Genomic DNA, 27,465 nt, shown 5'->3' on the forward strand with positions numbered 1-27,465 from the left:
CATCACCAAAAATAGCATCACTATGTAACACCTTTCATCCTAATATGCAAATCTTTGTGGCTTTCAGCCGGGGAAGCTTACCAGCCCTGGGGTGATGTATATTGATGAATCTAAGAGGGAAGTAACTTCATGAAGTTCAAGGTTGGACATTTATATTATTTTTAACTCCCAGGAAACAGGCTTTTTTTCTGCAAGTAAGACCAAATAAGCAATGGAAAACATTTGACAGTCCTATACCAGGCAGGCATTAATCAGGGTTCTAGGTATCTACGTGTATGTAGTCATCAACAGCGCCACCTATGCCCTTGCTTCTACCAGGTACTAGGCATGGTGCTGAGAAGGAATTTTACACACACTTTAAAAAACTCTGACAACAATGCTGGGGGCAGGGAACATTATTATTCATACTTAATGAATGAAATCAATGAGACTCAGGGAGATTACGCAAGCTTGCCATGGTCACAGTTATTAAAGAAACAAGGATGGGATTCAGAAGCCATCTTCCATCTCCCTAGGGGCACTGCTATGCAACACCGTCATTGTTGAATTCACTTTAAGAGAATTCCCTATAGGTGGTCAGCCTTGATCTGACATTTAAAGAATAAATTCAAAAGGTAAAGATATAGGAAGGCAGTTCCAGGCAGAGCGAACAGCATAGACAGGCAGCAGGCAGGTGAGAAAGCCTCGAAAATTCCAGAATGGTTTGAGGAGAGGTGAGGTTGAGAGGTAATTAGGGGGCAAATTATGTTATGTTTTGATGTCATCTGAAAGTATCCAACTAAAGAGAAAATCATAATTTGCATAGGTTAGTTCTAGAGTTCTAACAAGCATTCATGTATATTTAATATCACTTTATCATCAATACCTGCAGACATTAATTTGATTATAACACTATAAAGGTCACTAACACAATAGACATTCAGAACAACAGATAAAAGAAAGCTAATACTGATCTGGCTGTCATCAATTTACAAGTAAACAGGCACCTATTGGAATATAGTCAACTGAGCCTGGAGGATTTAGGTGGCTGAACCAGAAATGTGCCTTCTGGTGGAATCAGGAAGAGGTGTGGTGGTGGCATTTCTGTTGGCGCCATGCCTGCAATTCTGACATGTGTCACCAGGTGGCAGTGGTGCCTAAGGCAGCGTGAGCCTCATGGCAAGCCTCCTCTGCCAGGACCAGTGGAGTAAGAGCATGACGCAGTCCATACGGCAGTACAGTTTTTTTCTGATTTAAAATATTCTTTATTTAAAATACACTGAGAATTTTGATTAAACACCAGTTACCTCTGCTTGCATTTTTTTTAATTAACAGAAAATATCATCTAAAGCAAGACTAAAAATAAGGTATGTGGTATCTTCTGATGAACAGAAGTTTTAGTCACTGCTTGACTCAGTTGAATCCAACTGACATTAGCCCCACTGCTTGGAAGCTCCATGAGGTCAACAGCCTCAGCATATCGGGCTCACCACTGAGTCCCACGACTAGCAAAGTGCCCGGCATACCGCAGGGACCAAGACCAATATCTGTTTAACGAGGAGCCCCACTGATTAGACAAACATATGTCTCAATCCTAGCTTGGCCGACGATCAGTCCTGTGACCCTGAATGTGATTCTTTGCCTCTCGATTTCCTTATCTATAAAATAGGGATAATGACACTTATTTCCCAGGGTTGCTGAGAGTTTGTTGAGATACTGTGTGCAAAGTACACTTCCTGGCACATAGAAGGGGCTCAATAAATCAGAGCTAACAATTAGAATACTAAGATAAGAATGATAATAATAACAACGTCATGCCATTGTTGTTAATGGGTAAGACTGACACCTCCAGGCATAAAACACATCTTAGCCACAATATAAAAAAATCCCTTTCTAAGGGAACACATGTCCTTTTTAGAAACAAAACTCACAAAAGCCTCTGGTTTCAGGACAGAAGTGACCTGGAAACAGACTTACTGTGGGAAGGGGCACCTGAGCCAACTCTGTTCCTCTTCGTCTCTCACATTTACCGTCACTCCCCTCTTGCTCTTACCACTTCAGCCCAAATATGGATTAAAACCTCTTCCTTGGGCCTCCCTGGTGGCGCAGTGGTTGAGAGTCCGCCTGCCGATGCAGGGGATACGGGTTCGTGCCCCGGTCTGGGAGGATCCCATATGCCGCGGAGCGGCTGGGCCCGTGAGCCATGGCCGCTGGGCCTGCGCATCCGGAGCCTGTGCTCCGCAACGGGGAAGGCCACAACAGTGAGAGGCCCGCATACCGCAAAAAGAAAAAAAAAAAAAAAACCTCTTCCTTTTGCTCCCCTACACACACCCGTGGGACAAGTCCTCTCCAAAAGCCATATTAACTAAAGGGAAATGAACATGGGAAACCTACAAAGGCTATGGAACTGTCCTGCTTCCTAAGAGTGGACTTCTGACCACACCCACTAGAAAGCACCTGTCAGGAGAAGGCTTCTGTGATCTGTTCTCCTTCCTTGACCCTTCCCTGCTCTGAAAGGGCTGGGAGCACAGCACCCCAGACCTTCTGGAAGAAACACAGTGGGAGACAGTCCTGAAAGCTCTCTTGAGGCAAACACTGCCATCCTCCCATTCCTCTACCTGCCACTCAACATGGAAAGCTGAATTCTAGACTCAGAAATCCTCCCAGGGCAACTTTTCCTCCTGCTGTAAAAATCAGGTCTGTGTCATTTCCTTTCTCTCTCTTAGAGATCTTGAACCACGTGACCTCATGGAAGCAGGGTCTTGGAGAGAACCCTGTTTAATTAGTGCTGGTTGCTGGATTTAAATGACTGACTCTCTGGGGAAGGAGCAAGACCGCTGCTCAGCAGTGCACAAGTCTTCTCTCTCTCTCAACATTTTTTAAAATTTATTTTATTTATTTATTTTTGTCTGTGTTGGGTCTTCGTTGCTGCATGTGGGTTTTCTCTAGTTGCAGCGAGCGGGGGCTACTCTTCGTTGCGGTGCATGGGCTTCTCACTGCAGTGGCTTCTTTTGTTGCGGAGCACAGGCTCCGGGCGCACAGGCTTCAGGAGTTGTGGCACACGAGCTTCAGTAGCTGTGGCTCACGGGCTCTAGAGCGCAGGCTCAGTAGTTGTGGCGCGTGGGCTTAGTTGCTCCACGGCATGTGGGATCTTCCCGGACCAGGGCTCAAACTCGTCTCCCCCGCATTGGCAGGCGGATTCTTAACCACTACGCCACCAGGGAAGCCCAACATTTTGTTTTTAAAGGCCTGGCTTTGAACATATCAGTTGAACCTGCCTCCTGGTCCTCAGCGTTGCATCTGCTTTGAAGGAGCGCTCATAGCCACACCAGGCACGGTGCCCCCAGACTGATGAGCCGTACAGGGCCGCCAGCACAGGGAAGTGAAGGGCCTCATTCTCCCTGAAACAAGTGGTCTCAAGATACGGTTCCCTGGACCAGCCTGGGCATCACCTGGGAGCTCTTCAGAAATGCAGATTCTCAGTCTCCACCCAGACCCCCTGGATCAGAAACCCTGGTGGTGGGGTCTAGCAATCTGTGCTTTAATAGGCTCCGTGGATGATTCTATGCACACCCGGGGTTGAGGACCACCGATTTAGATGGATTTCAGCGCCATCCACGCTCATTATGATTGGTGATGTTTTCCACCGTTACTATTGGGAGACTTCTGCTGGAAAAAAGGCTGCGTCTGTTTGCTACCTCCCTTCCAGACCTATTTTAAACATATAACACTATTAGGAACTCTTAAAAGCCTGTTTTCTAGAACGTCAGTAAAGCAGAGTTGGTATTTCTCCAAGTCCCATATTTCCGTATGTATCAAAGGCACCCCAGGGCATGGAGGAACCTTGGAGAAGAAAGCATGGGAGTAGGGATCATTCTCCCCGGGAAAGATGGGAGTCTTGGCTCAATTTAGATTCAGGAATTACCCAACAGCTCTGTGGCCTCAGCCACGCATCAAAGCTGTTCCATGCAAGTCAGGTGGGTTTCCAGATGACCTTTATTATACTACGTTAAACTCCTAAGATTTGTCCAAATGCTGCTCTATGGCTGTGGCCCCAAGGCTATCATCCTTTTCTTGTGTTTAATGTGGTGGAATGTAAGAAATCCAGGGCACTCCTGCCCAGAACAAATCCTGTCATGAGTCCCGCTACTGCAGCAGCTGTTAACACACATTATGCCACATAGCAGGGCTCCACAATTAGCTGGGCTTTCCTATTATTCTTTGTAATTCAACACTTCTTTTCACAGTGGGATTTTCCTTCCTTGTTCTCTGAGTCGGAATGAAAAAAAATAGCTAATGATGAGAAAGAACTTGGATGCCGCGTGCCAACACTCTGGGAAGGGCGTGTAAATAGCACACAGGAGTCCTGCTGCATACCTGGGTAAAGTCACTTCCCAGGCAGCAATGGGGGTGACCGGAACATCAGTTGTGTCGGTGGCATGGCTCAGGTGGGACCAGAGTCCTCCGCACCCAGCAAGGGGCAGGAAATACAGAGGCTTGGAGCAAGAAGTGATGCTTGGTCTGAGTTTCAAAGGGTGTTTTCACTGCCTACTTCCTTCCTACTTGAGTGTGGTGTATTAGACAAAGCCAGGGTCCCCCCTTGAATCCCGTTCCCACCTCCATTCTCTGCTGCAGGTAGCCAACAATACTAAGTTGCATTGTGTTTTAAAGGTATTCTATGAATTTATATACATATATACATACTCACAGAATATATAGCAATTTTGAATGTTTTTACATTTTTATAAATAGGACCATTTTGCATAAATTATTCTATAATTTTTCTATTCAGTGTGGTTGGAGGTTATATATATATATAGTATGTAATATTTTTATATATTATTATATTTATGTAATATAAATATATTTTATATCTTATAGACAGATAGATAGATACAGACTTTGGGGGTAGGAGTAAACTTCCATTTATAGAAACACTGCCTAGATAGTATAAAGTTCCCATATACCTTTCATCCAATTTTCCCTAATATTAACATCTTTTATAACCATGGAACATTGGTCACAAATGAGAAATTAACATTGATGTGTGACTATTAACTAACTAACCTCCAGATTTTATGTATTCAGGTTTCACCAAGTTTTCTACTTCTATCATTTTTCTGATCCAAAATCCAGTCCAGAACCCCACATTACCTTTAGTCAGTGTGGTATTTTTAAAAAACATCTTTATTGGAGCATAATTTCTTTACAATGGTGTGTTAGTTTCTGCTTTATAACAAAGTGAATCAGTTATACATACACATGTCTCCATATCCCTTCCCTCTTGTGTCTCCCTCCCTCCCACCCTCCCTATCCCACCCCTCTAGGTGGTGACAAAGCACCGAGCTGATCTCCCTGTGCTATGCGGCTGCTTCCCACTAGCTATCTATTTTACATTTGGTAGTGTATATATGTCCATGCCACTCTCTCACTCTGTTCCAGCTTACCCTTCCCCCTCCCCGTATCTTCAAGTCCATTCTTTAGTAGGTCTGTGTCTTTATTCAGTCAGTGTGGTTTTTAATTGCCCGTTACAGTGCTTCCCTGTAGGTTCAGACATTTCCTTAGTTGTGCTGACATCATTTTTTCCCCTATGGAAAATGTATTTGATACATCAAAATGCCACAATCGCCAAGTTCTGTATATTCTCTTTACTGTAAGAACTTCTAGCTCTGTCCTCTGCCAATCTCCAGTACCTGTAATTTAACTCAGATCTCCACTAGAGAGTTTTGACTGTTTTGTTGTCAGGGCCAAGAACACACACAACACTCACAGTAAGTTTTCAGCAAATATTTGCATACCAAGTAAGTAAATGAATGTTACAGTGGTCTCCTAACTGGCCTCCATGTTTCTGATTCTCTCTTCTCCCTTCGTGTCCTAATTGCAACCAGAACGGCCATTCCAAAATGCAAACACAAATCTGGCCAAGACAGTTCTCAGATTAAAACTTTCAATGTTTCCCCACTGCTCCCAGATGAAATTCCCCCAGGGACCTCCTTGATGGGCCTCCACCTGCTTCTCCAGCTCTCTCTCTTGCCACCATGAGCCATGGGCCTCCTGAACTTTGCCCACTTTCTCTGGACCTAGGTCAGCTGGACTCCTATCCCCCCGTCCTGTCTGCTAGAGCCCCTCCTGGTCTTCCTGGACTCGGCACCAGGGATTGCCTACTCACTGGAGCTTCTCCTGACCCTCTGCCCTGCTCCAGGGAGACAACCTCATCATCTGGGTCTAGCCCTGCTCACCACTGAGGTCCATCAAGGTACAGAGAGCAGATGGCCTCTTTGTTGGGGGTGGTGATTGTCCCTTGGGCTATTTATTTCTTATTCTTTTAACATTTCCTGGGTTTGGAACATATAAGACACCCTATTAAAGCTTTGAAAAAAAGTGCAACTTTGTTTGCATGTTTTTATAAGATCATAAAATGCTTCATAAACTCACAAATTAAAGTCTGTTGTACTAACTTTTTTTTTAATGTGGTCACTTTACCTATGCAACCTCAGTATCTTCTCATTTCTCTCTCTTTTTTTTTTTTCGGTTCGCGGGCCTCTCACCGCTGCGGCCTCTCCCTTTGCAGAGCACAGGCTCCGGACGCACAGGCTCAGCGGCCATGGCTCACGGGCCCAGCCGCTCCGTGGCATGAGGGATCCTCCTGGACCGGGGCACGAACCCGCGTCCCCCGCATCGGCAGGCAGACTCTCAACCACTGCGCCACCAGGGAAGCCCTCATTTCTCTTTTTACAAATCCCCAAAGGTAACTTCCCAGGCAGTGGTAATGCCCAGGAGTCATGAAGGGACCTAGAACGCTTCCCCATCCTTATAATCTGCAAAGGGTTCCCTTGTGTGAAGACCCTCTGTCTAAGCAAACACTGTGCTCGCTGCACAAAGCAGCTCCAACACAAATACCCTAGCACTTCTGCCCTGTCATAGCCAACTAAATTAATGCTCTAATTCTACCTATTTAGAAAATCAGGAGATATTTATTTTCAAAGGATAAAAGATTCTACGTATAGAAGCAATATGATCGAAAGGATGAAAAACCAGAAAATAATCAGCCGCCGCCCCCACACATTTCCAAAGGGAATAAATCACATGTGAATAGTATAGGTCTTTGGGGGATGGAGGTAGGGATGATATTTTTTCCTTCACTCTAGAATATTTTTGGTTTCATAAAATGAGCCTATATTACTTATTATACAGTTAAAAACAACAAAAAACTCAAAACCAAAACAACTTTTTTAAAACATGTAAGAGTAATTACTGGAGCTTGGTGTATATGCTAATTTAGAAGTTGTTTTCTACTTCATGTTAAATAGGAAAAAACCCACTTATTGCCTTTACCTATAGTTATTAGAAGGCATTTTTTTTTTAATCGGTAGGTTGGTTCTCTAAGGTGATTTGTAAGCAGTAATTAATTCTCATCTGTGGTTTCGTCTTTGACATGCCTTTGAACTTGAAGACACTTAGCCATTCAGCAGTCTGGGCAGCTGTTAGATCCATGCCCGTCTCTCACCCTCATGCTGCTCAACAACTTTCAACCAGTAGGTTATAAATTAACAAGGGGGACTAAGGAAAACCCAGTGCCAAGAGTTCCAAAATACCTGGTGGAGAAGCACAGAACCAACACTCTGGCAATCCACCGGAGGAGGAGGATGGCTAGAGACCAACTGCACAGACCAGGGGTTCTCATACCAGCAGGGCTGGCTGTGTTCACCACCGAATTCAAATGGTCTCCATCCTCCCACGGAGGGTGTTAAGGTTAAGGGCAGGATGGAGCACTTGGGAAGGAAAATCAAACTCCAGTGACACATGATGGGGGGAGGAGATGTGAATACACTACACTTACCCTTCCTCAGCACTATCATTGCACCGGCTTTGTTTCCCTTCTTTTATAAGAAAGGCACTTAAGATTACGCCTAAGCACAGCTTAAGCTGAGTTCCATAGGATTCAGTGTTTAATTGGTGGGTTGTTTTGCACTATTTTCTGATAGTTATAATTTTGTGGTTACTTTCTGTAGGCTACAGAATTTTTTTTAATGAGAGTATTTCTTAATTTACAAGTATTTCTAACATTTTAATTATTTATTTCCAACTTGTCATAGAATAATGTGGCTTATGAAATTTCTACTCTTGCGAGTTTTTAAAAAATTTATTCACGGCCAAGTTCAATATCATCTTTACTAAATGATCCATTGACACATGGAAAGAATGAGTATTCTGCAGCATTATTCACAATAGCCAAAAAGTGTAAGGAACCCAAGTGTCCAACAATGGATAAATGGATGAACAAAATGTGGTACAGGCATAAAATGGAATAATATTATTCAGTCTTAAAAGTGAAGGAAATTCTAACACATGCTACCATATGGATGAAAACATCATGTTAAGTGAAATAAGCCAGCCACAAAAGGACCAATATGTATATTTAAATACACATATTTACATACATAATTGGCGCAATGCTGCTCTTACTGAGGGAACTCGGTTTATATTTGTTAGTGTATTCCAAACTGACACCACCATTCACTCAGCCTGATGGTCTGTTTCTCTCCCATGATTTTAATAAGATGTTTCCTTCTTGAGTATAATTTCCTCTAACATATTATCTCCCTCTACCTTCTTCTCTTCTTTTCAATATATTTACTGACGATTCACGAGTTCCAGAGTGTTCAAGGGCCCGCAGTTCAGTATATTCTATGAAGCCCACATTACGCGACATGGGAGATGTGCTCAAAGAGGTCACAGCAGACCAGAAAAAGAAGTCATCTTTGGGTCATTCAGTCATTGTGCCTTACTTGTCTGGGCCCAAAGTCCATTCACTGCCCATCAGTATCACACTTCTGCATCTCTTTATTGTCCAACAGAATAACTGGGATTCTTATGTATCACTTCCTGAGTTTCTGGTTTCTTAATGCAGACTGTGAGTTTCACCCCCCTGCTCATTGGGTCCCTTGACTTTGCCTCTTGTGGTTCTACCAAAAATCAAGATGGTCCCTTGGTCCCTAACACCATACACAAAAATAAGCTCAAAATGGATTAAAGACCTAAATGTAAGGCCAGAAACTATCAAACTCTTAGAGGAAAACATAGGCAGAACACTCTATGACATAAATCACAGCAAGATCCTTTTTGACCCACCTCCTAGAGAAATGGAAATAAAAACAAAGATAAACAAATGGGACCTAATGAAACTTCAAAGCTTTTGCACAGCAAAGGAAACCATAAACAAGACCAAAAGACAACCCTCAGAATGGGAGAAAATATTTGCAAATGAAGCAACTGACAAAGGATTAATCTCCAAAATTTATAAGCAGCTCATGCAGCTCAATAGCAAAAAAACAAACCAATCCAAAAATGGGCAGAAGACCTAAATAGACATTTCTCCAAAGAAGATATACAGACTGTCAACAAACACATGAAAGAATGCTCAACATCATTAATCATTAGAGAAATGCAAGTCAAAACTAAAATGAGATATCATCTCACACCAGTCAGAATGGCCCTCATCAAAAAATCTAGAAACAATAAATGCTGGAGAGGGTGTGGAGAAAAGGGAACCCTCTTGCACTGCTGGTGGGAATGTGAATTGGTACAGCCACTATGGAGAACAGTATGGACGTTCCTTAAAAAACTACAAATAGAACTACCATATGACCCAGCAATCCCACTACTGGGCATATACCCTGAGAAAACCATAATTCAAAAAGAGTCATGTACCAAAATGTTCATTGCAGCTCTATTTACAATAGCCCGGAGATGGAAACAACCTAAGTGTCCATCATCGGATGAATGGATAAAGAAGATGTGGCACATATATACAATGGAATATTACTCAGCCATAAAAAGAAACGAAATTGAGCTATTTGTAATGAGGTGGATAGACCTAGAGTCTGTCATACAGAGTGAAGTAAGTCAGAAAGAGAAAGACAAATACTGTATGCTAACACATATATATGGAATTTAAGAAAAAAAAAATGACATGAAGAACCTAGGGGTAAAACAGGAATAAAGACACAGACCTACTTGAGAATGGACTTGAGGATATGGGGAGGGGGAAGGGTAAGCTGTGACAAAGCGAGAGAGAGGCATGGACATATATACACTACCAAACGTAAGGTAGCTAGCTAGTGGGAAGCAGCCGCATAGCACAGGGAGATCAGCTCAGTGCTTTGTGACCGCCTGGAGGGGTGGGATAGGGAGGGTGGGAGGGAGGGAGACGCAAGAGGGAAGGGATATGGGAACAGATGTATATGTATAACTGATTCACTTTGTTATAAAGCAGAAACTAATACACCATTGTGAAGCAATTATACTCCAATAAAGTTGTAAAACAAAAGACAAATAAATAACGGACACACACACACACACACACACACACACACACACACATGATGGTCCCTTGGAACCCATAGTGAAAAGTCTAGATTTTCTATACCTGTTGTCTCTTCTACTTATGAATCAGATGTATGGTAGTGGGAAGTAGTCACTGAGGCTGTTCTTTAATATTCTGGCTCTTCAGGAACGGGGACTTGCTTTAGCCAATGAAGTGTGAGTGAAAGTAACATGTGTAACTTCAGCTAATTTTGAGTAAAAGCTTTAAGAGCTATGATGTGCTTAGCCAGGTTCTTTTTGCCTTCTCCAAGGTGATGAGCTATGTTCCAAATAGTGGTGACTTCATCAACCTAGATCCCAAAGAAAGAAAAATGACAAGGTGCAGAGCCCCTACCTAACCCCTCAATGGACATGGAGCTCGGTTAAAACTTTTTTTTTTTGATTTTTTACTTTGATCAACTGAAATGGGAGTTGCTTATTACCACCACTGAACCTAACCTATCCTGACTAAATGCGCAGAGTGCTTAGGACACTTAGGGTTTGCAGCTTGGAGCTCACTAACAATGTGGACACACTGGGAGTCATGTGGCCTCTCTGAACTTCATTCCCATCCTCTGCCAAATGAGGGAAATAATGTCTATCCTAAAAGGGTTACTGTGGATAAGTGATCTGAGAGATACCTAATGCATCAGTATATAAACCTACTCAATAATGTAAGGCAATTGTTATTTTTATGATTATTAAACGGTGGTGATGATGATGACTATGACAGAGGCTACCATTTATTGAAAAATAAGACTCTGCCACACACTATTCTAAGCATCTTACATACATAAGTTCATTTAATCCTTACCACAATTCTATGGGGTAGGTACTGATGTTAATCCCCACTTTACAAAGAAAGAAACTGAGTCACAAACACCTTACCAAAGTCAGCTACATAATGGCCTTGCATTTGAATCCAAGTATCCAGAGCCCATGGCCTTAACCCCCACTCCACATGGCCACCTGATCAAAGTCTGCTGGGTTGTGTGGGAGTGCCCCAGGAGTAGAATCAACAAAGCACTGGAACCTGGCACTGTTGAAAGTGTTCCTGGTCTGGACTCCTGCTGACACACCCACCCTGTGAAGACTCGGAGCAGAGATACTCATCTTAGGCAGAGCCAAGATTAAGGACTTCCAAGTCTCAATTCCCAGATTTATATGTACCCAAGGGGTCACCCATTTCCTCTGTGCATCAAATTCCCAGCAGGAACATCTTTACCTTCTCACACTCTCTGAGCTTTGGCATAGTAACGGTGCAGTCTGGGGGGTTTTGCATGCCTTCTGCCATGTAAAAGGATAATAAATCAACCATGCCCTTGGGCACTGTTGAACTACACACACTTCATCTCTTACTAACTTGCCGAACTTTCCTTCCTTGCCACTGCTCCGCTCCTCTCCCTTCCATCAGTTCAGAGTTTCACGGTTCCCAAAGAAATGTTAAACCAAATATTTACACACTCATCTGAACCACAGTTCAGAGAAAGCAGTGTAACAAAATCAGCATTATGAACCTGGGGCTATTCCCATTTGGAAGTAATAAACACGAACAATCGAACAATTTCTCCCTGGAAATGCGTGTTGGCTGCCCTTTCACTGAGAATTTCAACGCTTATTCTTGTTATTCTTATAATTCAGGACAAATTTTAATGTTAAGTCTGACGCTTGGAAACACAAGCAAACATAAATACAATTTCAATCATTTTCCACTGAAAGCCTGACATTCTATTCTCCTTTGCATGTGCTTCGGCTAGAACCTGTGTGAGGCTTTGAAGTGCCTCATCCCCTGAAGCACCTACTCTCTCTCACAATCGGATTACACCTGATTAAAACCTTTCAAGGGCCCCCCTACACCATCACTTTCAGGGAAAATTCATGCTCCCTCAGAAATGCATTCAAGGCTCTTTATAACCTGCCTTTGTCTTCAGCCTCAAACGTCACTGAGTCCACACACATCCCCTGATCCTGTTTTGCTGTCATTTCCCCCAAAGTGCCATGCTTGGGTCTACTGCTGTTTCAGCCCTGGGCTTACCTTCTTCTGACCCATAGGCTCTTATACAAAAGCAGAGCCTGGCCAATCTGATCCTGGGATTGGGACAGGAAGAGACTGACTCAGTTGGCTGAAGGCTGTGGACCCTTAAAGTCTTATCAGCTTGAAAGCTGAGTCTACCATATTGGGGAGACCCAATTGGGCCATAAGTGCAGACCTTGACAAAGAAAATAGTCTACTTGGAAAATTAAAAAAGAGAGTAATGAATACTTGTGTGTATGTGAAGCCACATCAGGCTCAAGCATGGCATGTGTTACCACCCTGCATCTGACAAATGATCCACTGCAACATGACTTAATCTTATGCCTCAGCCTTGGTCTCCAAATTACACTCTTAGACCAAAATATCACAGTCCCCTTTCCCAGTGGTGTCTGGTAAATGGCTTCAATTCACCAGGATCCTACTAAATGGATACCCGTATGGCTCATTTCATCATTGTCTCTCAATTCTTTAATTACATTGATCTCTTCAGAGAGGACTTCCCTGACCACCTTATTAAAAACAAAGTCTCCCATCCCAACATTATCCTCTATAACCATTTTGTTTTTCTTCATGGAATCATCACCTGACATAGTTATCTGTTTTTTATCTTTCTTTACCATTAAAATATATGCTCCAAGGTATCAGGGACTTTTGTTTGTTACTGTGAACAGTGCATGGTGAATAACAGACATTTAAATACTTTGCAATAAATAAAGAAGTTATGTAAAGGGACGCTGAAATGAGAGACTGTGTGGTCAGAGAGAAAAGAAAATGATAAAAGTTCATAAATCAGTGAACTTGCACAGTTACTTTGGTTTCAAAATGGCTTATCAATTTCTGGTAAGGACCATCTCTGCTTCTTGGGCTTGAGTTCTGAGGGGTGCTCTGGTATCCTCCGAATAGTGTCACCTCCTAATTCAATGATCCCCATGAGACATCCATGTTTAAGAAGAGAGCAGCACGCTCCCTGAAAGTTAAGAGGCCCATGGATGCGATGGAATCAACGTAGGTCAACATCTTTCTTCTGAAGCTTCCGGCTGCCTAAACTATGGATCTTCCAAGGGAAGCCCAACAAGAGAGGATCATTCAAACTGAGTCAATGAAGGCTTTGGCAAAGCGTTTCAGAAGAGGCACAATAAATGGAAAGCTCTTGGTGGGGGCTGTGTATGGGCTTCAGGCTCCTCTCAAGTCATGACAACAAATCCTCTAACCAGCCATGGGTCAACACAACTGCCCAATTACTGCCCTGTGGGTGACAATTCCTAAACAGATCATGTTGTGTGCAATGTTCTATCCCAGGGATACATGTGAGGTAGGGAGCCATGAGGAAGCATGTATCTGAGAGAGAAGCCAGGTGGTCTGTTCTACAGAAGATGGACACCGTGGAGCCCCTTAAGTGATTGGAAATGTCGAAAGATGGTGGCAGGAGGCACAGTTTGGGGCATCACCTAAATACCCGCAGAAGAGACTGGTTTCATTTTGTTCTTTTGAAAAAGCCAAGATACAGAACAGACAGATTTCAGCTCAAATGAAGAAAACATCCAGAGGTTAAAGAGCTTTAGCTGATGGCGTGGGCAGACTGGTGGTGGAGAAGGCTGCCACTGCGTGTCCAAGCTCACACCCCACCTGGCGAAGAAGGTGGAGAGGTGACCAATATCAGACAGACTCTGAGGTTGTTTCTTACTCCCAGCTGCTGTGATTACTTGAGTCTGAACTTGGAGCAGCTCTGAGCATGTGGGGATCAGCACCCTGTGAGGCAGGCGAGGGATGAGGTGCTATCTGGGGATCTCTGTTTAAAACCAGTTCAGCCACTTTCTACCCACTGGCTGGACAAGGGTTCTCTTTCACTCCCTGGGCCTCCATTTCTCTAGGTGCTACGCAGTATCTATCATTCCTCCCTCCGTGGTGCAATGGTTTAGAAAATGGCTTCTGGGTCAGTTTGAACTCTGGCTCTAATGTGTCCTTGGATTTTGACCTTGAGCCAATCTTTTCACCCATGTGAGCATCAGTTCCCTCTTCAGCTAAATGAGGACGATGGACCCACGCCCCTGAGGTTCTGGTGAGTAGACAGTACGATGGCTGGCACACAGTAGGCACTCAATCAATGTCAACAATTATCATCTGAATACATCTAACCACAACACCATGTCAATATCAGGATGACTTTTAATAATTATAATAATTATAGAATTATAAAATAAATTACTAATTTTAATAATTAAGAGGATTTTTTAAAACCTTCAAGTTGTATCCTAGGTAATAACTGCTTTCACTGAGGTCTTATAAATGTCAGGTACCATGCTAGAGCTTTATGTGCATTCTACCAGGGAGGTAACTATTATTTCTGTTTTAAAGATGGGGAAAGTGAGACTCAGTGAGGTGAAGTCAATTGTCCAACAAGGTTACACAGCTGGCTTGGGGACAGGACGGGACATGGAAACTTCTGAGCCCAGCTGAGTTATTCCAGAACTCCGGGTGTTGGTCTGACACCAACTCCTGGCTGCTCGGTTTCTCATGGCTCAGCCAGATGCCTCCATAAGGAGCAAGGCTGGTTGTTCCAAGGCTGGGACTGGATTATGAAAGGCCTCTTTGGAGGGCTCCTGTTCAACAGACCAGCCTGTACAGACCCCACTCCACATGGCACAGTGGGTGCTCCCTGTTACAGGGCCCAGGGCCCCGGCCCATCTGTGCAGGTGCACATGCTACACGATGGAAAATGAATGTCTGCACAGTCCTGGGGCTTTCTGACTTGAAGCCAAACAAATTTACCCAGGCTCATTTGTCAGCTGCCTTAACCCCCCTCCCTCCCAGCCTAGCTCATCCCTCCTTCCAAGTTCCTTAGTTGTTATAAGCTTATCACAGAAGTAAATCAAAATGTTCTCAAGAGGAGAAGATAAAAGCAAAAAAATGCAACATCCCCAAGAGAGGAATATTTTTTATAGTTCCACAACTCTAGCAACTCTTTCTTAAAAAAAAATCCAGGGGCTTCCCTGGTGGCGCAGTGGTTGAGAGTCCGCCTGCCGATGCAGGGGACACAGGTTCGTGCCCCAGTCCGGTAAGATCCCACAGGCCGCAGAGCGGCTGGGCCCGTGAGCCATGGCCGCTGAGCCTGCGCATCCAGAGCCTGTGCTCCGCAACGGGAGAGGCCACAACAGTGAGAGGCCCGCGTACCGCAAAAAAAAAAAAAAAAAATCCATTATTTAATTTTCATACCATGGAGGTGCTAGTCATGAATAATGGCTCCTCTTCTACCTTCTAGTATTTCTAAAATATTAATACTGGTTAGATACCTCCCCTAAGGGGAAGCAGAGGTGAAACTTTTATAGGTTCCTGAGCCCTGTTCCCATACTATGCATTTATGTGATTACTACCAATCATATGCTCTGGGCTTTCAAATTATGTCTGCCCCAAAGGATGGAGGCCACACAGTGGGGTGGAAAGGGTAAAACATGTTGCTAAATAGTTCCTCTCTCATTATTTTCTTCATCTAAGTCTTTACTCTTTTATTATCCATCAAGATGCACCTTCTATCTCTACACCAGACTTGGGCTATGAATCATGAGTAGAAACTACAGTGAGGCATCCAACTTCATCCGCCCCCCACCCCGCTCCATCCAGGTCAAACGTCCATCAAGGCTGACAACAGTTCATTACATCTTTAGCTGCAAACTGTCAATGTGAAGCTTTGAACACTGAGTCCCAACCTATTTATTCTTGAGGTCAAAATTTTATGTCTGTGCGTGTGGTGTACGTATGCAGTGTGCGTACGTGGGACTGATCTATCTTTATGCTCAGGGTTTAAGGGAAGAAGGAATAAGGAGACTGTTTCAGAATAAACTAAAAAAATTACTGTAAATTGATGTACTTGGCAATGAAGTTTTTTTTCAATGAAAAATCAGGTCTGTTTTATTCCTCTTTATAAAACTAACGTATGTACACTATGAAAAAGCTGGAAAGAAAAACCAAGGTAAAAGGTAGAAAAACAGATGTTCGATGATGACGTCCCCCTGGATAGTTACAATTATTTTAACATATCAATGATTCCCTTCCGTCTTTTAAATGCATACAACTGCATAAATATATTTTACTTAAATATTTTTTACTTTGGGATAATTGTAGATTCACATGCAGTTGCAAGAAATACCCTTTACCCTGTTTCCCCCAGTGGTACCATTTCATAAAACTATAGTACAATAGCACAATCAGGATATTGACACTGATGCAATTCAGTGATCTTATTAGAGCTCCATTTTATTTGTAGTCATTTGTGTGGGTGTGTTCATTTAGTTCTATGTCATTTTGTCACATGTGTAGGTTTGTGTATCCATCACCACCATTAAGCTACAGAACAGTCCATCACTGCAGCGACCCCCGTTGATGTTTTATAACCATGCCCCCTCCCCCATATACCAACTCTCCCCCACATCCCTCGATCCTGCAACCACTAATCTGTTCTCTGTTTCTGTAATTTTGTCATTTACAAAATATCATATAAATGAATTCATTCTCTACGTAATGTTTGGGATTGATCTTTTTCACTCAGCATGATTCTCTGGAGATTCTTCCAAGTTGTTGTTGTGTATCAGTAATTCATTAATTTTATTGCTGAGCGGTGTTCCATGGATCAACATATGGACCATAGTTTAACCATTCACCTGTTGAAGGACGTCTGGGTTCTTTGCAGTTTCTGGCAGTTATGAACAAAGCTGCTATGAGCTGCTATAAACGTGTGTGGACAGGTTTTTATATGAACCTAAGTATTCATTTCTCTGGATAAATGTCCAGGAGTGCAACTGTTGTGTCCTATGGTAATTGCATGTTTTACAACAAACTGCCAAGCTGGTTTCCAGTGTGGCTGTACCATTTCACATCCCCACCAGCAGTGTCTGAATGTTCCCATTTCTTGCATCTTCACCAGAATGTGTTGTAGTTACTTTTTTTTTTTTTTTGCGGTACGCGGGCCTCTCACTGTTGTGGCCTCTCCCGTTGTGGAGCACAGGCTCCGGACGTGCAGGCTCAGTGGCCATGGCTCATGGGCCTAGCCACTCCGCGGCATGTGGGATCTTCCCGGACTGGGGCACGAACCTGTGTCCCCTGCATCGGCAGGCGGACTCTCAACCACTGCACCACCAGGGAAGCCCTTTTTTTTTTTTTTTTTTAATCCATTCTAGAAGATGTGTACTGATAGCTCATTGTAGTTTTAATTTGCATTTCCTTCATGGTTAATGAGGTAGACTATCCTTCCATGTGCCTATGTGCCATCTGTATATCCTCTTTGGTGAAATGTCTGTTCATGATGTCTTTTGCCCATTTTCTAATTAGGATGATTGGGAATTTTGCTGTTGAATTTTGAGAGTCCTTTATATATTCTAGATGCTAATCTTTTATCAGGTATGCAGTTTGTAAATATTTTCTTTTAGTTTATAGCTTATCTTTTCATAGGCCAAAAGTTTTAAATTTTGATAAGGTTCAATTTGTCAAATTTTCCTTTTAGGAATCTTGCCCTTTGTGTCAAGTCTACGAACTCTTTGCCTGGCCCTGAATCCCTAAGATTTCCTCCCAGTTTTTTCCTGAAGATTTAACAATTTTACATTTACATCCATGATCCTTTTACAGTTAACTTTTATATAAGGCATGAGGCTTAAATTGAGGTTCATCTTTTGCCTACAGACGTCCAATAGCGCCAGCACCATTTGCTGAAGGAGCTAACTTTCCTCCACCGAATTGCTTTTGAATCTTTAGTGAGAATTGGTGGGGAAAACCGGGTGAAATCTCATTCCTGGTTCTCTATTCTGTTCCATCAACCTATGTGTCTTTTTCTCTGCTGTACCACATTGTCTTGATTACTATGGCTACATAGTCTTAACAATGGGTAGAGTGATTCCTTCCACTTTACTCATCTTTTTCAAGATTGCTTAGCTCTCCTGGGGCCTGTGCCTTTCCACATAAATTTCAGAATAAGCTTGTCTCTGCCTATAGAAAACCTTGCTGGGTTTTTTTTATGCCAACTGCATTAAAACATAAACATACCTTTATTTTTTTTAACATATGATACCATGAGCATTTTCCCTATTATTACTAACTCCTTTTTAATGGCTACCCAATATCTTAAAATACATACATCATTTAACAACCAATTCGGTAATAATGGGCATTTGATTCTTTTCATTTATGAATAATGTGAATGAAGCTACCAAGAATATCTTGCAAAAGAAGAAAATTCTCTGCATTTTGAAGTATTTCCTTAGGATAGATTCCCAGAAGTGGCATTACTCAAATAAAGATGAAGAATATCTTACAGTTATTTCTATTTGGCTATTCTTTTACATATGTTTACCTATATGTGAAAAACATTACCATTAGCTTTAAAATTTCATTTCGTTATGAGTTTGAATGTCAAGGTAGGAAAGATACCCATCAATGAGGAAAAGGGACATTGTAGAATTGGCAAATCATGTAGCAATCATGCCTCCCAGAATGATGTTGAGTGTAATAGCACCTGGCCCAACTCTTCAAAGTGGGCCACACACCTGCTCTCAGGTAATCCCCTCGACATCCAGCGAAGGCAGGTAAGGAAAATCAATTCCTGTTTCACCTACTTTAGGACAGCTATTTGCTACTAAAATGTTTTTTTAGAGTCTCTTTTCATCCTAAAGAAAAAAGGTTTAGTTAAGTCACTTTCTTTTTACCCATGAAAAGGGAAAGGGACAAATTGACCAGCCTAATCTATCTCCTTATTGTTTTGGCCATGAAAATGGCTGTTACAGGAGATGCCCTGAATGGGAGGTGAGAAATATCTGCCTGTAGAGTAACTGATGACACCTTGGGAGGGCTGACACAGTTCCATTTATGCTTTTATCCTTCCTAATCGGGTTTTCTCCTTTTTCTCTAATGGAAGTAGAGGTTCCATGGAGAGACAGGAAAACCATGTGTTTTTTCTTTTTATGCAGTCACTTTGCTTTTAAAACTGTGCTGGATCTGCACTGCTAACAGCAAGCATGAGCAGCCTCACATTGTGAGTCTTAAAAGCCCAGGTTCTCCTTCTGAGGACTCAGGACAGAGGTGACTCCTGAGGCCATGTCAGGATGCACTTAAATCCTTACGTGTATCCAGCATGGATGCAGCAGAAGAAAAGAAAGCCCAAGGCTACCCTGGGCTTTCTTTGAAAAACCAGTCTTCAAACACGCAAATGTTGGGATCCGGTGTCCTTGAGGATTGTAATGTGGAGAATTCCTCAAACTATAAACACTGGGATGCAGGTAAAAAAAGTCCCATGTGTGAATGGCAGCTTTTCTAATGGAAATATTCAATGTTCCCTCTCCACTGTGGCGGCGGGGCAAGGAGGAGGAGAAGTTGACATTAGTTAAGTGTCTGCTTTCGAACAGGCACCTTAGCAAGGGCTTCTCTTACATATGAATTTTCATAATCTAAAGAGGCATCATTAGCCCCATTTCATAGAGCACACAATGGAACTAAAAAGCTGGAGCGAACTTTCCAAGAAAAGCTGTCAATCAAAGTGAGGCTGGTCTGATGCCAGGTTGAGTTTTTTTTTCTACCACTCCTTGATGAAGATGGAGAGGGAGACAGAACAGAAGGCAGTGACTTGAGTTAGAAGAGCAGGTACAGCAAGAAATCCATGAACTGACAAAACAGGCGCCCTCAGGTTCTCTGCTTTTGAACGTCACTCTTGCAAAAATGAATGGAGTTCAGAGGTTGTGGGAAAGGGTCTCAAGGAGACCCACCTTGCTTCCACTGAGGATGTAGTCTCTTACTATCCATCCTGCAGAGAACTGGGGTCTCCTCCACAAGAATAGAGCCCCCCTTCTCCAGTGGTGAAGAGGGAAATACAAACAATCCTCGTCCTGTACCCAGGGAGCAGGGTCAGAGTATACAACTGGCATGCAGAGCTGGGGTTCAAGTTCTTGCTCAGCCATTTAATTATCTGTGTGTCAGAGAACATGCTACAAAATCTCTCTAGCCCTCAGCTCTCTCCACTGTAAAATGGGGGTAATCTCCACCTGGAGGTTTGCTTCAAAGATGAAAATGAGATAATGCAGGTAAAGAGCTGGCACCTGGGTTGACTCAACATCGCTTAGCAAGGTAGCTATTATCACGGCTATGCTGCTGCCTTTCCTCAAGCATAGCTTCCACAATTACCTGTGTGTTGACAATTCTCCAATTCACAGTGCCATCCATCAGGGCAGAAGCACCTGCACTCACTAGGTGATCCAGGTGGCTAGGTATGTGCCCTCCAACACATATACCCCCTATGGACGTCTCCATTTTGGCCAAATCTCCCTCTACAAAGCCCAAGTACATAGTTCCTTTTTTTTTTTTTTTTTTTTTGCGGTACGCGGGCCTCTCACTGTTGTGGCCTCTCCCGTTGCGGAGCACAGGCTCCCGATGGATGCGTGGGCTCAGCGGCCATGGCTCGCGGGCCCAGCCGCTCTGCGGCATGTGGGATCTTCCTGGACCGGGGCACGAACCTGTGTCCCCTGCATCGGCAGGCAGACTCTCAACCACTGCGCCACCAGGGAAGCCCAGTTCCATTCTTTCTTCTCTTTAAGAGAAGTGGTTTCTGTGTTCTTTGTGAAGACACATGTACCATTTAAACTCTGCACAGAAAATCAGACCTTCATCTTTTAGATGCATTGTTTCCTCTGTGTTTAATGCAATTCTCATCTTGCCTACTCACTGGGCACTGGCAGGGCAACAGTGTATTGGTATACACATGTGGGGCCACCCAGAAATGAAAATTCCATCAGCCTCTCGGAATTTACTGCCTTGGGGAGTGCTCAGGTGACACACCAGGCAAATACCCACTGAGGAGCGCATTTCGCTAAAGGCAGCAAGGCAGAGCAGCCAAATCTATGTCCATGCAATTACCCAGGGAAACACCGGTCCTGCCAGGGCCCTCTTCTACATTTCTTCTTTGGCTACGGTTCTGGGGAAATAACTTTTCTCAGAGCATGCTGTCCTTTTTATGTGGAGAGAGGGATGGGAATCACACAGAGCACCATAAGCAAGATTTCATCTTGTGATAATAGCCGGAAATGTCAAAAAGGCACTGAGCAATAATTCTTCTAAAGGCCACAACTCCAAACAGCTTGAGGAAGAAGACCCTGTATTCCCTATTTTCCCCACATTCTCCATGGAGATGAACCCACAAACCAGCCCTGGCATGTAACTGGCACTTAGTGGTTCCCCGTTGGATACTGTGAGTCTGCGGAGGAGGAACACTGCATATACAGAAGCAGCTTCCGACCTGCATTTACAAAGTGTTTCCAAAGGTTCAGGAGCAAGAGGAAGGGTTCTCACCTGGGCCTGTACCGTGCCAGGTGCTGAAAATAATACAATGGCGACAAAGGCGTCAGTACTGGTTGGTGTCGGGCTCAATGCTTTAGGTGCCTTTACCATCTCTTTTGATTATCACATTAATCCAATATGCTTTTCTGTCTCTTTTTGTCATCAAATAAACTCCACAAGGTAGGTGGCTTTATTACCCCCATTTTACAGAATGGGAAGCTGAGGCACAAGATGGTTAAGAATTTTTGCCAAGTTCCCATAAGTATGTATCAGCAGCAGCCTAGATGAAATAAACACTTTCTATTACATGCTTATGCCCCAGCAGCGCTAAATACTTAACATGTGTTATCTCATGTGACCCTCCCCAAACTGTTATGAGGTAGACACATTATCTCCATCTTACAGGCCAAAAAAACTGAGGCTTAGGTTAAGAAACTTTCCGTGAGGCTCACTTACGCCTTTCTGCCCATTAAATTTTTGCTCTGAATCACTATATTAAGCAATCAGATCAATAATTTGCAATGAGATTAACCAAATAAGGACAGTCCTACCCCAAACCTGCCCTTGAGGTGACCAAAATGAGCAGACTAAGAAATGGCCAGGGCAGTTGTTTCAACAAGCTTAGTAATTACGTGGTAACAAAAGGGGATTCAATCAATTGCTTAGCAATTAGCCATTATGAGAAGATGGAAAAAAAATCCAATTGACTATCTGGTAGAGCAGGAAGCATTTTAAATGTCACCACAGTGAGAGAAATATGTGAAGATTTGTCTTCATAATGGTTAACTAATTGCAATCTTCAAATTTTATTGCCTTGGAAAAATAACTCAATTCAAGAGACGGAGTGTTAACACTTCGGGCTATTTCTCCTTTGTCTTAGTTAGCATCAAAGGGAGACATGTGAATTGATCAATCCCTATAATCTAAGAAGACCCCCCCCCAGTGAACAGCCTCCTTGAGGCACAGTGAACGCACTAGTCATCCTTTTATCATCTAGAAGAACTTAGTACCGTGTGGGGACACGTGGTCAAAACATGCTGGCTAAATTGAATTAAAATTGAACGAAATGCTGGGATCCATCCCCCAACCCTGAGATCCCTTTATGTGAAATTCTAGAGCTGTATATGCAATTTGACTTTGGTATAAGTATAGTGAAGGAGGGTAGTGCTAGATTTATTTAGCTAGCAGGCTCCCCAGCCCCTTCTGGGATTAGCCCTCCCATCTGCCCCATGACACACAGTTAGTGCCACAATCATCCTGTTATGACAGCCCTCCACTCCCACTCCAATTCCCACGGGGATGTGCTTCTGGCCAAACCAAACCTGTTTCTCTGGCCTCGTATTTCTCTGGCCATAGAGAGATGGCTTCAGGATTGGGTATTTGCTCAAACTTGGACCAAATTGTATTCTCCCTAGGGCTTTTCTGCTAGAGCTGCCTTTGAGTGATGCTAGAGGAAGGCTCTTTGTGCTGTTTGGAGGAAGTCTATGTACAGAAGGAGAGAAAGAGGCCAACGTGCAGAGGAGGAGCAGGAAAAGCAGTTATTTGAATCCGGGATCTGGCTGTTCTAAAGCCAGATGCACCCTTGGCTTTCCTGGCTTGGGGAGTCAATAAATGCCCTTTTACTTCAGCTGTGTGAATGAGCTTCTGCCACATACAAGCTCCAAGTCCTGACTAATAGAATCCCTTTCCGACTACTACAGTTACTTTTGCCTCAGCTTGTTAATATTGGGGCAATCAGCAAAAGAAAGAACTAGAGGTTGAGAATGGGGTGAGGGGGTACGCTGTGGAGGAGGGTTAAACCTTTGAGATGAGACTTTGGGGAATCCCAGAGAAGCTGGGCACAAGGCAACCCTGCTCAAAAGGAATGACTGTATGCGAGGAGCTGGAGGCATGGGCTTGCAGCTGAGTGTCTGGGATGCTGCAAGGACACGGGAAGGAATCCACAGAATCCTAAAGCCAGAAAGGGGCCCCAAATCAGGGTGGGAGACACGCACACACAAGAAACCTTTTACATTATCTGTCACAAAGCAAGAACTGAATTTATTTGGTTGAAACAGAGAACTGACTTCCTTTCTAAAGAGTCTATCCAACACAGCTAATGAAAATGCAGAATGCACCGTGCTGTATTACTAATGCAAGGTGAGGAGATGCCAATGAACTTCTATCACTGAGAGCCCATCGTTACAGCGGAAGTTAAAAATACGGGTTCAGGGCTTCCCTGGTGGCGCAGTGCTTGAGAGTCCGCCTGCCGATGCAGGGGACATGGGTTCGTGCCCCGGTCCGGGAAGATCCCACGTGCCGCGGAGCGGCTGGGCCCGTGAGCCATGGCCGCTGAGCCTGCGCGTCCGGAGCCTGCGCTCCGCAACGGGAGAGGCCACAACAGTGAGAGGCCTGCATAACGCAAAAAAAAAAAAAGCAAAAATACGGGTTCACCAACGGCCGCGCTCCACCTTCTCCCCATCCCGAGGTCTTGGTCAGCGATGTGCAAACCCACTTTGACAAATAACGGAAAGAAAAGAAGGCAGAGTGTCAAGCGCTGAAGGAGGCACAGGAAACTGTAATCATTGTTTGTCAAATTTTATGGTTGGTCATTAATCTTAATCACCTCAATTTCTAAAAAGAAAGATCCATGGTCTTTCTAAACGGACAAAATTTGAGTTTACAGGAAATTTAATAATATTCATATTGATGCAATAAGAAATTCCAAAAGTCTTAAATTTTCTGCAGACTTTGGAGTGGATGCAGCCTGTCATAGTAGAAAAAGGTCAGGGGTGAGGGTCAGATGCATGTCCAAAGCCTGACACGGGGCCTTAAGCAAGTAATGGCATCTCTCTGAGCTTTCATTTCCTCACCTAGGAGATGGGGATGATGCCGGCTTCTTTGCAAAACCACCACAAGGACTAGAGAAGAATGTAGGAAAGTACACGGAGGCACACAGCCTGGCAGGCAGAGCTGCAATCATCACTCCAGAACATTTTCCAAACATACCCAGAATCTGATCACTATCACTTCTCTCCCCTCCCACAACCATGGCTCTGGGTTCAGCCCCTGTATGTTCTAGAACCTGAGTGACTGCAACTGCTCCCCGCTTGCCTACCTCGTCTCCCTCTCCCCACAGCCTATCCTCAGTCCATCAGAGAATAAATTATGCTCATGAAATAGCAGGTTACAATGTTTGTTTAAAATCACCACCTCCCCATCCATCCTTCTCCTTCCCTGGGGACATCTGCCTGCTTTGATGGGCATCGTTCTCCAGCTCACGCTCCCCATCAGAACTCATCCTCCTGTTGCCCCACTCTTTCGAGTCAAGCTTTCGATTTTCCCAGGTTACAATGAACTCATCTGATACAACTTCAGCACCAAGGAATTTAACTTTTTCTCACCCTGAACCGGGTGGTTCTCAAGCCTGACCATATACTACGATCTTCTACACAGGTGGGTTACTAGGGCTGCAGTGGGGCTTGGGTGCCAGGATTTTTCTAAAGTCTGGGTGATTCTAATGTGCTATCAGATTCAGAATCACTGTTGTTAACCCTGCCAGGAAAAGTATTTAGATGTAAATGGCGCCTCTTGGAGATAAGACACCTTAACATAAAACCTTTTCTAAAGGTTCTAAATTTGAAGGCATTATGGGGGCAGGTTAGACTTGTGCTTCATTCAAAAATCCACCAAATTGTGCTTGTCCAGCTACCAATATGCAGAAGCAGCTGTGAAGGCAAAAGGTGGATCAATCACAGACACGCTGGTGTTGGCAGAGTCTACCTTGATGTCAAGGGGTCCATTTGAGACTCTGATGAGCTCTGGATCCACACTGACCACCCAGAAGAGCAGTGAGCAAACAGTTGGGCTCACAGTGGATGTGCAAGGTAAACCTGGAAGCATATTTCACCCACTTGCCCCATGAATATGCCTGTGACACTGGGCTTATTTATGTACATGATACTGACATGCATGTGATCATAAGAGACATGCGTGTGATCCCAACTTGGTTGTTCTCCTCTGGATGTGTCATGGGTCTTTTTTTTTTTTCTTAATACACTCCTAAATGGTATTCAACAAAAAAGCAAAGACAAAACAATGCCAACAACGACAAAAAATAAAACAAGAGAACCCGAAACACCAGAGGCAGATCATAAGGATGTCTTGAGAAGCCCAACAACTAGGATGCCTTTCAAAATACAACAATACAATTTTAAAGCATTAATTTCGTTATGAAATACTATTTTATTAAAAAAAAATCTGCTCTAAGGTATAATTTCTTTTCTTCCACAAGACAGTGCAGGAACAAAAGGGAGATGATAATTGTTTTCCAGACACTTTCCAGGAATAAGAGGTAAAGATTCTCAGGGCACACATGAATGGAAGATGCCAGGGCATTAGTGAAAAATGTGTCAAGGGCATCAATCAGTGATGGGAAGAAATGAGAAATCGGCTTTTCTGAGCTGTTGCATTTATGATCTTGTTCCTGGTGATTAAAGCAAACAACTGTGACTGTTTATTTTATTGATTATTCCTGTTCTTGTTATGATAACCTACAAAACATTTCCAGAAATAGTCTGGGTCAACATGTAAATGGTTGAAGTAGATTTAACTAAACATCTTACAGGATACCGGTGGGAGTGTTTTGTATTCAGGAATATTCCTCAGATGAAGTGGTATTGTCTAAATATGAAGAATCATAATTTACCATTGAGAGAAGTTAAACTACATGTAGAATTTTAAATTCTCAGAGAAAATACTGTGTTTAGCATCAAATTTGACAAGCTGGTCCTGAAGTCTATAATTTTAAGTTACTTGGCAGTTTTAGAAGATCTATTTAGACACATAGTTGATGATTTCTATAGCAACAAAGCAATTTATTGAGGAATTTCTATGTGCTAGGTGATGCGTTAGGTGCTTTCCATTTGCTCCTTTTATTCTGAGAGCAAGTTTCTGAGGTGCTATTATTTTTATTTCATTTTCCCAGGAGGAATTTGATAGAGATTTAGTGATTTGCTCAAGGTCACACAGTTTGTACTCCAAGAAAAAGGAGTCAGTGTAGCACAGTAAAGAGTACAAACTCAGGAGCCAGGCTGCTTGAATATGAATCTCAGCTCTGCCACTACCAGCTGCAGAATCTTTAGGATTCTGTGCCTCAGTATCTTTATCTGTAAAATGGGGAGAATAATACCATGTACCTTATGAGGTTATTGGGAAGAGATAAATAGCTGGCTAGCTAGCTAGCTAATTATATACACAACCCACAACACAGCTTATATGTAAATACATACACAAATATATAAAATACATAAAGTGCTTAGACGTCACAGACACTGAGTTACGATTTGTATAGTACAGAGCAGGTTTATGTGTCAAGTATTATTACCATGATCATCAGCATCCACTCTGTCTTTACGTTTACACTCAACCCTTGGTATCTATAAACATCTCCTCTCTTGTGGTCCTACCTTCGCTTTTATAGGGTCCTTCTTTTGGTTGTGGGGTGATATGGGGAGCACAATCCCACTGAAAGTAAAGGAGTCAACAGTTCTATTTTTTTTAAGAGTTAAAGGAAAAGGCCTATTATTGGCTATAACAGATGAGAAAAAAAACCACCACAGTGAAAGCTTGGCTCTCATTAGCCTCCAGACAGGGAAATTCTACGTGAAAAGATATTCAAGCCAGGTTTGGAAACAGCTACTCATGTTTCTGACCTTTTACATTTTTTTCTGACCAGCATTTAACTCCAGAAGCTGTGAGATGCCTGACCAATGAGACTGCAGGTATCTCCCCCTCTGGAT

The 27,465-nt window shown here is 43.2% G+C and overlaps 1 protein-coding gene across 1 annotated transcript in view; it reads right to left on the bottom strand.

Annotated features, from left to right (window-relative positions):
* The window catches only part of CDH13 (cadherin 13), a 1,043,800-nt gene that overhangs the window by 494,536 nt on the left and 521,799 nt on the right, over nucleotides 1-27,465 (bottom strand). The gene's annotated exons all lie outside the window — the stretch shown is intronic.

The sequence above is a fragment of the Mesoplodon mirus genome (assembly GCF_964341445.2).
Source record: "Mesoplodon mirus genome assembly, chromosome: 19".
Lineage (NCBI taxonomy): Eukaryota > Metazoa > Chordata > Mammalia > Artiodactyla > Ziphiidae > Mesoplodon > Mesoplodon mirus.